Source organism: Cherax quadricarinatus, chromosome 34 (genome assembly GCF_038502225.1).
Source record: "Cherax quadricarinatus isolate ZL_2023a chromosome 34, ASM3850222v1, whole genome shotgun sequence".
Classification (NCBI taxonomy): Eukaryota; Metazoa; Arthropoda; class Malacostraca; order Decapoda; family Parastacidae; genus Cherax; species Cherax quadricarinatus.
In genome coordinates this window covers 26,510,802-26,524,047 of record NC_091325.1, presented here as the reverse complement: position 1 = coordinate 26,524,047, position 13,246 = coordinate 26,510,802, and positions in this window count along the sequence as shown.

Genomic DNA, 13,246 nt, shown 5'->3' with positions numbered 1-13,246 from the left:
CGCAGACGGAGTATAGGCTAGGTGGCCAAAGACTGCAAACCTCACTCAAGGAGAAAGATCTTGGGGTGAGTATAACACCGAGTATGTCTCCGGAAGCACACATCAACCAGATAACTGCTGCAGCATATGGGCGCCTGGAAAACCTGAGAACAGCGTTCCGATATCTTAGTAAGCAATCGTTCTAGACACTGTACGCCGTGTACGTGAGGCCCATACTGGAGTATGCAGCACCAGTTTGGAACCCCCACTTGATAAAGCACGTCAAGAAACTAGAGAAAGTGCAAAGGTTTGCGACAAAGTTAGTTCCAGAGCTAAGAGGAATGTCCTATGAAGAAAGGTTAAGGGAAATCGGACTGACGACACTGGAGGACAGGAGGGTCAGGGGAGGCATGATAACGACGTAAAAAAGGGATGTTAGGAAGTATTTCTTCAGTCATAGAGTTGTCAGGCAGTGGAATAGCCTAGAAAGGGACGTAGTGGAGGCGGGAACCATACATAGTCTTAAGGCGAGGTATGATAAAGCTCATGGAGCGGGGAGAGAGAGGACCTAGTAGCAACTAGTGAAGAGGCGGGGCCAGGAGCTAAGACTCGACCCCTGCAACCACAAATAGGTGAGTACACGCACACACACACACACACACACACACACACACACACAAGAAGTCCTTTGACGAACTTATATTTCATTGGCTAATTAATTAATGATGCCACAAGCACTGGAAAATTATATTTTTTATTAAATAAGAAAATGTGTAGTTTCTTGATTATTTGCATAATCTGAGTAACTTAAACTATATTAGGATGTGTTTTACTGAATTATTAATTTAGTTGTAAGTAATGGGAAAAATTAATGGTAATATTATGGTATAAAATTGAAAGATATTCTCCTGACCACTAACAACGACACATTATGGTGATGAAATTAAGGCGATTTTTTTCTCCTCAAAGAGGTTATTCATTAAAGTGGTAACTACGAGATAAGTGACGTTACTTAACGACGCTTAGTTGGATTACTGGCGAATACTGAACACTGTAAATGAGGACAGAAACATCGTTTGATCGTTTGAGACGTTTCTGACACTTGTTAAGAAGACACGTTCAGCGGACACCAATATCGTTGTATCACGTCCAGTATATATCTCCATATGTACAGCAAGTAACCTTACAATAATATGTACAGCAAATAACCTTACAATAATATGTACAGCAAGTAACCTTACAATAATATGTACAGCAAGTAACCTTACAATAATAGACTGACCAGCTGCTGTAGTTCTGGAGGACTGTTAGGAGACACTACCTTAACAAACTAATAGTGAGTATAAATATTCGCCTTTATTTATTGCCTTTAAAACATACTCATTAGTATGTAAATATTCTAGCGTCTTGATCTGCTCACATTATAAACTCATCTTTAGTTAACTCATGTTCTTACATCGTACTGGACAACAGTAAATTTGCCGCTTTAATAAACGAAAACTTTATAGGGTATTTTAGCATACTGAAAAATACTCTGAAGTCAGAATTAACCCATAACGTAAGATATTGGCAACACATGTAGTTCTTCGTTACATGTTTTAAGATACGTGCATAACTATGAATCCTATGTATCATGTCTAATTATCAGGAAGAGTTAGAGAGGATCAGATGTGCTGTGGTTGTCCCAGTGTCCAGACATGTTTTCAGGGGGTATTATTCATAATGTACACTGGTGATTCTTTCGTTTAAATTTTATTTCTCTGCCACGTACATATATCCAATTTCATTTGTTCGTTTATAGGAAATTAATTTCAGATTAACAAGAACACGAGGATTCTTGAACAGTGCAGACAGCTTTTGTTATGTACGTGGCAAGTATACACCACGTGATCAACGAAAAAAGCATAATTCTCAGTAGTAGTAACTGTGTCGAGACTGCATACAAGCACCTAGTATTCAAAGACTCGGGTACTGTAAGACGAGATGATCAGTATTAAAACGTACGGGCAGCACATACATGCATACAAGATACAAGTGATCAGTATGTGGGCAAATACATGGGGTGGAAATGTACATTAAAGCAATATGTTGTCCCAATGGTGTGGCGAGAATCGAAGAATCGCTTGGATGTCTGTTACTTCTGCGTGGGTAACTTGGTTGGCTTCTCGTAGACAAACAAGAACAAGATGACATATCCAGATTGTGAGTCAGCATTAAACAAGCACACATAGTGAGGACATTGCTGTATTTATTCCACGTGTTATAACCCTGAAAGTTATAGTAGTGAAGTAACTGATAACACTGATCCACCAGAATCTACATGAGTTAAATGACATTATTAAGGACCTTGCCGTATCTAAGTAGAAGACAGAACTGCGTGGATCGCATTTACAAGAAGGAGCAAAAATATCTCATTTTCGTGTACGTCATACTAGTTTCGCGGGATTCTATCAGAGGGAGAATGACGTGTATTCGGCACTGATGTGAATGGTCTTATGAAGGAACTGGGTTATGAGCATCATTCTGATGAATGCAGACTATTCAGAGTCCAGCAAGCAAGGTCAGTTTGAAAAGAGTGCTTCTTTACAACGGCAGTGAAAAGCCGTCTGTGCCACTGGCTCATACTGTGGGATTAAAGGATACAGGCAAGTCCATGGAAATTCTACAGATTAACAAAATGTAGCGACCACAAGTGGAATATTGATGGGTACCTAAAAGTGATAAGATTAATATTTGGTCCTAGCTTGGTTACACAAATTACATATTCTTCCTTTATTTATAGAATGGTAGTGACGATGCTAACTACTACAAGATCAAAGACTGGTCGACAAGAAGAAACCCTAGTCCAGGAAAATTCAACGTACGTACAACATATACCACTGGTGCATCTTCAAAAGAAATATCAGGATTTCTTTACTTTTTAATGAACTGTTACCTGTTACCTTTTAGTGAGCTGTTATCCGACCCAGTCTTGCTCTCAGACCTGACACCACTGGAGCTGGCTGTATGGGAAGCTTTCTTACATGATGCCCAGAACTAAGAAGACACAAAGCAGACAATTATATCGAGTTAGTGTATAACATGAGCACCGGGTTGTTGTATGTCCCTGAAAATGCGATTTATTAATTCTCACCTGAACTTTATGCCATCCAGTCTTGGTGTTGTTAGTGATGAGCATGGTGAAAGATCTCATCAGTGATGAGCGTAAAGATGTGATGAATGAAAGATCTCATCAGTGATGAGCATGGTGAAAGATGAAGCAGATCTCATCAGTGATGAGCATGGTGAAAGATCTCATCAGTGATGAGCATGGTGAAAGATCTCATCAGTGATGAGCATGGTGAAAGATCTCATCAGTGATGAGCATGGTGAAATGATCTCATCAGTGATGAGCATAAAGTGAAGCATAGAAAGATCTCATCAGTGATGAGCATGGTGAAAGATCTCATCAGTGATGAGCATAGTGAAAGATCTCATCAGTGATGAGCATAGTCTCATCAGTGATGAGCATGATCTCATCAGTGATGAGCATAGTGAAAGATCTCATCAGTGATGAGCATGGTGAAAGATCTTCAGTCAGTGAAAGATTTCATCAGTGATGAAAATCCTGAAGTGTTACCTCACTATCGACTTCAAATTTACATATCTAAGAAGCAGACCCAACATATTTTAGTTTTGTAAAGTCTTATCTAAGAATCATTTTCCAGTATATTTTATGGCTATATACATGACCATATTTTTTAAAGAAGTGGACCGGTAAGCGATAGGTCTCGGTCAGACGACCAAAAGCTCCAGCCTGCGTCAGGAAACACTTTTCCTGTTTCCTGACAAACTTGACCTAACAAACCAGCACATCTCACACACACTTTATTACTGACACTCCTCAAATTGCAATATAACATAATATAATTTTGCAAAGGATTGAGATAGTGATCAAATTTATTATTATGTAAACAAATATTAGGATGAAGGTAAGGATATTTTTGTGTGTTCTTTGTACCAAGATCCATTTCTGAATCTGATAATGGATTCTCGGTAATCATGACCGAGAGTCAAGGTCCTCATCTCATGTAGAAACTTACTGGAGGATTCACGAAGTCACGATTGATAAATGGACTGATCGGTTAAATAGTGTACCCGGTTAAAATAATAAAACGAATTAAGATGTTGAAGATTATTACAACCCAGGAGTCCCAAAGGCCTGTTATCCTGGGTGTAAAGGGAGCAAAATAAACACAGCAGAAAGACTTTTGACTTGTATTATCCTTCACCAATTTAGAACAGAAGTATGTACACTATATACACTATGTACAACAATAGTTATTAGTGCACTCCACGGTAAGCAAGGCAGAATAGAAGCCACTAGAGAGCAGACCGTGCTTCAACCAGCTCTAGAATGGGAATGACAAGGGCAGACAGGTGAGTGGTACCCACATAACCTCTGCGATTGCCAAAACCATCTTCTCATTTTCTTGAACCTGAGTACTGATTGAATGATGGGGCCCCATCGTCAACCCTTAGCACCTGGTTCGCTGGTTGGGGGAGACAGCCTTTCAATGAGGGTGTGTACATGCGCCGAATAAAGGTTACGTACTCTTTGCATGCCACAAAGATCATAATTTAGTCTATATATGACAATTATCCAATATTATAATACATTTTAATAAACCAGTGACTATCTAGCTTAATATGCTGTCTCGCATATTATCAAATACATGATTATCAAGACACATAAGAATATAAGAAAGAAGGAACACTGCAACAGGCCTACTGGCCTATGCGAGACAGGTCCAATTCTCCCACCGGCTTAAGCCAATGCCTTGACCTAGTCAGATCAGTCACGTCACTTAAGGGAGGAGCACGGCATTCGACCTAGTGGCACAAGCTAGTCAGGTCCAGCTCACACCCACCCACACCCATTCATGTATTTATCCAACCTATTTTTAAAACTACACAACTTCTTAGCTTCTATGACGGTACTCGGGAGTTTGTTCCACTCATCCACAACTCTATTATCAAACCAGTGTTATCCTACATCCTTCCTGAATCTGAATTTTTTCGATTTAAAACCATTGCTGTGAGTCCTGCCTATGTTAAATACTTTAAGCACGCTATTTACATTTAATTTAACCATAATGCTGCAGCCTGACTGTTTCCAGCAAACGCCCATACCTCTATAATTTATCAATTTAAATTCCTAGACAAGTCATCAATGACCTTCTCAATCGAATTGGCTAATACAACCACTCCAACCTCAGAGAGATTAACCTCATCCATTGCATGCATATCATGCTTGCCATAGAATTTTTCCCAGTTATCAATGAATGGGATTGCAAGTTCCTTGCAGTACCTGTCTGGCCAGCAATTTATACCAATTGCCCTAACCATCCATTCATTTTCCCCATTCACCTACTAGGTAACATGCTACATATGATTGGGATCCCTCCCTTAGACCTGACAATTTCTATGGCTGACCTGTACTTATGCAGCAGCTCCTGTCTCATGTCCTTCCTGATGTCATTTCCACCAGCACTTAGACAGATAATGGGCTTGTTCCGATTGCCTGGGAGGCACACCCTCTGTCTGTCCTTCATATCTCTGTTACAAAAAGCACGGTTCATATATCTTACGTGAGAATCTCCTACAATTAGAATATTCTTACCTTGATTAGCAGGAAAGTCATTGGTACTTTTAACCTCACTAACCACTGAAGTACACTCGTCTTGGAGAACAGAGAATCGATTTCCTACCTTCACATTTTCTCTATTAACCTTCCTTATCTTCCTTCTTCCTGATCTGTGAACCACTTGCCACCTAAAGCGACTGCAACTCTTTAACTCACAGCTGGTATCCTTTTCCTCACCAGCTCCAACCATCTCACACTTACTCCCAAATCCATCTAGGCGAAGCTTCAGCCTCCTATTTTCCTCCTGAAGAAGTAGAACTCCTTTTTCAACACTTTAACCTGAGATTTCAAAACACTACAGCAGGCCATGGTGCTCAGTAACACCCCACGCTAATTCCCAGACAGCTTAGGACAGTGACCACACGTGTGTGTTTGGCATTATATAATCGTATGCTTACGTAATAGTTGGGATTAGTAGTCTGCAGATATTCATTATTAGTATGGGGCAGTATTTTTGTAAATGTATATGCTAATATAAATGTGGGCTAAGTCGTAATTGGTTGGGATATATATTATTTCTTTATACAATTAACTATCGTTTAGATTCAGGTATGGACAGTTTGGGACAATGTTTGAAATAGGATTAGTAAAAGAGTAAGTGAGCAGAGGAAGTGGGTAACTTGCAGGGGTGTGAAGTACCTGGCATGTGTACGAGCCTCCGGCTACACCTGGATGACTTTTAAGGAAGACTTAGTGTTAAGCGATGTATTAAATTAGAAGAACCATCACACCATATTGTTTCTGCCATGGAATAACATTAATGAGGACTCCGTACTTAATGAAAAAAAAAGTTAGTATTTATTTATTTATTTATTTATTTATTTATTTATTTCCAATTTGTGCACACATACAGAGGTACAAAAAAAATACAGATAAGAGCAGTATACCAAAGCCACTTATACTATGCATAGCATTACGGGCTGGCTTAAAATTAACTTAAGATTAACTAAGCAATGATTATTATTATTATTATAATCAAAAAGAAGCGCTAAGCCACAAGGACTATACAGCGCTGCTACTAAGCAATGATGAAATCAGTGATAAAACATTAATGTAAACAGATAACTATAAAGCACAAGTGAGTATTACAAAGACAGGTCATATGGTTGCATTCAGTTAGGTAGTGATTCTGTTAGGTAGTGTATTTAAAAAATAATAAAGTTAGATTGGGTTTTAGGTTTAACATTTATGTGATATAATTGTGAGAAACATTTAAGATATACAATTTATAATGTTCAGTTATTCAGTATTTATTTGGTTTTGGGTGAGTAAGTAATCTTTGAGAAGAGACTTGAATTTATAAACAGGTTGTGTTTCTTTTATATTTACAGGTAATGAATTCCAGATTTTAGGGCCTTTTATGTGCATTGAGTTTTTGCATAGTGTGAGATGGACACGAGGAACATCAAAGAGTGATCTGTGCCTTGTGTTATGGTCATGTGTTCTGTTGAGGTTGGCAAGGAGATGTTTGAGGGGAGGGTTAATATCAGAGTTAAGTGTTCTATGTATGTAATAGGTGCAGTAATAAGTATGGATGTTTTGTATGGTGAGTAGGTTTAGTGTATTGAATATTGGTGGAGTGTGCTGCCTGTAGTGAGAATTTGTTATCATTCTAACTGCAGCCTTTTGTTGGGTAATTAGTGGTCTGAGATGGTTAATTGTCGTTGAGCCCCATGCACAAATTCCATAGGTGAGATAGGGGTAAATAAGAGTGATATAGGGCCAGGAGGGCTGACTGTGGAACATAGTACCGTATCTTCGATAGTATGCCTACAGTCTTGGAAATTTTCTTAGAAATTTGATGTATATGTGTATGAAATTTGAGTCTATTATCAAGGTGGATTCCTAAGAATTTTCCCTCTGTTAGTTTTGTGATAGGTTATCCATTTATCATTATGTTAAGAGGGACATCTGTAGCTCTGTTACCAAACTGAATGAAGTAGGTATATAGGGTGAACGCTTCATAATAGGTTTGAATCTCAAATTTCCTTTGACAGAACAAAGAAAGTCACTACCTGGGAACAGATTCGGTGTTAGTGTTGACTGACATCGACTAAATGATGCGAACATAAACATATAAAAACATGGTTAAGAAAAATAAAGCGGCTTTATAATGTTAGTTGAAGTGTCAGACCGTAGTGGCGCAAGTGACCTCATGATGGAGAACATTATGTTAGTTGAAGTGTCAGACCGTAGTGGCGCAAGTGACCTCGTGATGGAGAACATTTTCGTAATACATTCAGAACTTACTCGAAAAAAATAAGCTTATTAAATTATGCTCATCGAAAATAATCAGAATAACTATACCCGAAGGTGAGATCATGAGATATACTTAAACATTATAATGTCTTTTAGTGTAGTAAAGAGATGCGTCACAAGTGTACATGACAAATATCTGCAGATATATGAGGATCCCTTTACTTTCATTATTTACGTATATACTTAAATTTGGTAATGGATCAGTTTGAGTTTTATAAAATAATTTATATCAAACATAAATATTTATTATCAAACTAGCTGCTAGTGTGATTGCTGTCACTAATATGAACCTAGATGCTAGTGTGATTGATGTCACTAATATGAACCTAGATGCTAGTGTGATAATTGTCACTAATATGAAACTAGCTGCTAGTGTGATTGATGTCACTAATATGAACCTAGATGCTAGTGTGATAATTGTCACTAATATGAAACTAGCTGCTAGTGTAATTGATGTCACTAATATGAACCTAGATGCTAGTGTGATTGCTGTCACTAATATGAAACTAGCTGCTAGTGTAATTGATGTCACTAATATGAAACAAGCTGCTAGTGTGATTGCTGTCACTAATATGAAACTAGCTGCTAGTGTGATTGATGTCACTAATATGAAACTAGCTGCTAGTGTAATTGCTGTCACTAATATGAAACTAGCTGCTAGTGTGATTGCTGTCACTAATATGAAACTAGCTGCTAGTGTGATTGATGTCACTAATATGAAACTAGCTGCTAGTGTAATTGCTGTCACTAATATGAAACTAGCTGCTAGTGTGATTGATGTCACTAATATGAAACTAGCTGCTAGTGTGATTGCTGTCACTAATATGAAACTAGCTGCTAGTGTGATTGATGTCACTAATATGAAACTAGCTGCTAGTGTGATTGATGTCACTAATATGAAACTAGCTGCTAGTGTGATTGATGTCACTAATATGAAACTAGCTGCTAGTGTGATTGATGTCACTAATATGAACCTAGCTGCTAGTGTGATAATTGTCTCTAATATGAAACTAGCTGCTAGTGTGATTGATGTCACTAATATGAAACTAGCTGCTAGTGTGATTGATGTCACTAATATGAAACTAGCTGCTAGTGTGATTGATGTCACTAATATGAAACTAGCTGCTAGTGTGATTGATGTCACTAATATGAAACTAGCTGCTAGTGTGATTGATGTCACTAATATGAAACTAGCTGCTAGTGTGATTGATGTCACTAATATGAAACTAGCTGCTAGTGTGATTGATGTCACTAATATGAACCTAGCTGCTAGTGTGATAATTGTCACTAATATGAAACTAGCTGCTAGTGTGATTGATGTCACTAATATGAAACAAGCTGCTAGTGTGATTGCTGTCACTAATATGAAACTAGCTGCTAGTGTGATTGATGTCACTAATATGAAACTAGCTGCTAGTGTAATTGCTGTCACTAATATGAAACTAGCTGCTAGTGTGATTGCTGTCACTAATATAAAACTAGCTGCTAGTGTGATTGATGTCACTAATATGAAACTAGCTGCTAGTGTAATTGCTGTCACTAATATGAAACTAGCTGCTAGTGTGATTGCTGTCACTAATATGAAACTAGCTGCTAGTGTGATTGATGTCACTAATATGAAACTAGCTGCTAGTGTGATTGCTGTCACTAATATGAAACTAGCTGCTAGTGTGATTGATGTCACTAATATGAAACTAGCTGCTAGTGTGATTGATGTCACTAATATGAAACTAGCTGCTAGTGTGATTGATGTCACTAATATGAAACTAGCTGCTAGTGTGATTGATGTCACTAATATGAACCTAGCTGCTAGTGTGATAATTGTCACTAATATGAAACTAGCTGCTAGTGTGATTGATGTCACTAATATGAAACTAGCTGCTAGTGTGATTGATGTCACTAATATGAAACTAGCTGCTAGTGTGATTGATGTCACTAATATAAAACTAGCTGCTAGTGTGATTGATGTCACTAATATGAAACTAGCTGCTAGTGTGATTGATGTCACTAATATGAAACTAGCTGCTAGTGTGATTGATGTCACTAATATGAAACTAGCTGCTAGTGTGATTGATGTCACTAATATGAACCTAGCTGCTAGTGTGATAATTGTCACTAATATGAAACTAGCTGCTAGTGTGATTGATGTCACTAATATGAAACTAGCTGCTAGTGTGATTGATGTCACTAATATGAAACTAGCTGCTAGTGTGATTGATGTCACTAATATGAAACTAGCTGCTAGTGTGATTGATGTCACTAATATGAAACTAGCTGCTAGTGTGATTGATGTCACTAATATGAAACTAGCTGCTAGTGTGATTGATGTCACTAATATGAAACTAGCTGCTAGTGAGATTGATGTCACTAATATGAAACTAACTGCTAGTGTGATTGATGTCACTAATATGAAACTAGCTGCTAGTGTGATAATTGTCACTAATATGAAACTAGCTGCTAGTGTGATTGATGCCACTAATATGAAACTAGCTGCTAGTGTGATTGATGTCACTAATATGAAACTAGCTGCTAGTGTGATTGATGTCACTAATATGAAACTAGCTGCTAGTGTGATTGATGTCACTAATATGAAACTAGCTGCTAGTGTGATTGATGTCACTAATATGAAACTAGCTGCTAGTGTGATAATTGTCACTAATATGAAACTAGCTGCTAGTGTGATTGATGTCACTAACATGAAACTAGCTGCTAGTGTGATTGATGTCACTAATATGAAACTAGCTGCTAGTGTGATTGATGTCACTAATATGAAACTAGCTGCTAGTGTGAGTGATGTCACTAATATGAAACTAGCTGCTAGTGTGATTGATGTCACTAATATGAAACTAGCTGCTAGTGTAATTGCTGTCACTAATGTGAACCTAGATGCTAGTGTGATAATTGTCACTAATATGAAACTAGCTGCTAGTGTGATTGATGTCACTAATATGAAACTAGCTGCTAGAGTGATTGATGTCACTAATATGAAACTAGCTGCTAGTGTGATTGATGTCACTAATATGAAACTAGCTGGTAGTGTGATTGATGTCACTAATATGAAACTAGCTGCTAGTGTGAGTGATGTCACTAATATGAAACTAGCTGCTAGTGTGATTGATGTCACAAATATGAAACTAGCTGCTAGTGTGATTGATGTCACTAATATGAAACTAGCTGCTAGTGTGAGTGATGTCACTAATATGAAACTAACTGCTAGTGTGATTGATGTCACTAATATGAAACTAGCTGCCAGTGTGATTGATGTCACTAATATGAAACTAGCTGCTAGTGTGATTGATGTCACTAATATGAAACTAGCTGCTAGTGTGATTGATGTCACTAATATGAAACTAGCTGCTAGTGTGATTGATGTCACTAATATGAAACTAGCTGCTAGTGTGATTGATGTCACTAATATGAAACTAGCTGCTAGTGTGATTGATGTCACTAATATGAAACTAGCTGCTAGTGTGATTGATGTCACTAATATGAAACTAGCTGCTAGTGAGATTGATGTCACTAATATGAAACTAACTGCTAGTGTGATTGATGTCACTAATATGAAACTAGCTGCTAGTGTGATAATTGTCACTAATATGAAACTAGCTGCTAGTGTGATTGATGCCACTAATATGAAACTAGCTGCTAGTGTGATTGATGTCACTAATATGAAACTAGCTGCTAGTGTGATTGATGTCACTAATATGAAACTAGCTGCTAGTGTGATTGATGTCACTAATATGAAACTAGCTGCTAGTGTGATTGATGTCACTAATATGAAACTAGCTGCTAGTGTGATAATTGTCACTAATATGAAACTAGCTGCTAGTGTGATTGATGTCACTAACATGAAACTAGCTGCTAGTGTGATTGATGTCACTAATATGAAACTAGCTGCTAGTGTGATTGATGTCACTAATATGAAACTAGCTGCTAGTGTGAGTGATGTCACTAATATGAAACTAGCTGCTAGTGTGATTGATGTCACTAATATGAAACTAGCTGCTAGTGTAATTGCTGTCACTAATGTGAACCTAGATGCTAGTGTGATAATTGTCACTAATATGAAACTAGCTGCTAGTGTGATTGATGTCACTAATATGAAACTAGCTGCTAGAGTGATTGATGTCACTAATATGAAACTAGCTGCTAGTGTGATTGATGTCACTAATATGAAACTAGCTGGTAGTGTGATTGATGTCACTAATATGAAACTAGCTGCTAGTGTGAGTGATGTCACTAATATGAAACTAGCTGCTAGTGTGATTGATGTCACAAATATGAAACTAGCTGCTAGTGTGATTGATGTCACTAATATGAAACTAGCTGCTAGTGTGAGTGATGTCACTAATATGAAACTAACTGCTAGTGTGATTGATGTCACTAATATGAAACTAGCTGCCAGTGTGATTGATGTCACTAATATGAAACTAGCTGCTAGTGTGATTGATGTCACTAATATGAAACTAGCTGCTAGTGTGATAATTGTCACTAATATGAAACTAGCTGCTGGTGTGATTGATGTCAATAATATGAAACTAGCTGCTAGTGTAATTGATGTCACTAATATGAAACTAGCTGATAGTGTGATTGATGTCACTAATATGAAACTAGCTGATAGTGTGACTGATGTCACTAATATGAAACTAGCTGCTAGTGTGATAATTGTCACTAATATGAAACTAGCTGCTAGTGTGATTGATGTCACTAATATGAAACTAGCTGCCAGTGTGACTGATGTCACTAATATGAAACTAGCTGCTAGTGTGATTGATGTCACTAATATGAAACTAGCTGCTAGTGTGATTGATGTCACTAATATGAAACTAGCTGCTAGTGTGATTGATGTCACTAATATGAAACTAGGTGCCAGTGTGATTGATGTCACTAATATGAAACTAGCTGCTAGTGTGATTGATGTCACTAATATGAAACTAGCTGCTTGTGTGATTGATGTCACTAATATGAAACTAGCTGCTAGTGTGATAATTGTCACTAATATGAAACTAGCTGCTAGTGTGATTGATGTCAATAATATGAAACTATCTGCTAGTGTAATTGATGTCACTAACATGAAACTAGCTGATAGTGTGACTGATGTCACTAATATGAAACTAGCTGATAGTGTGACTGATGTCACTAATATGAAACTAGCTGCTAGTGTGATTGCTGTCACTAATATGAAACTAGCTGCTAGTGTGATTGATGTCACTAATATGAAACTAGCTGCTAGTGTGATTGATGTCACTAATATGAAACTAGCTGCTAGTGTGATTGATGTCACTAATATGAAACTAGCTGCTAGTGTGATTGCTGTCACTA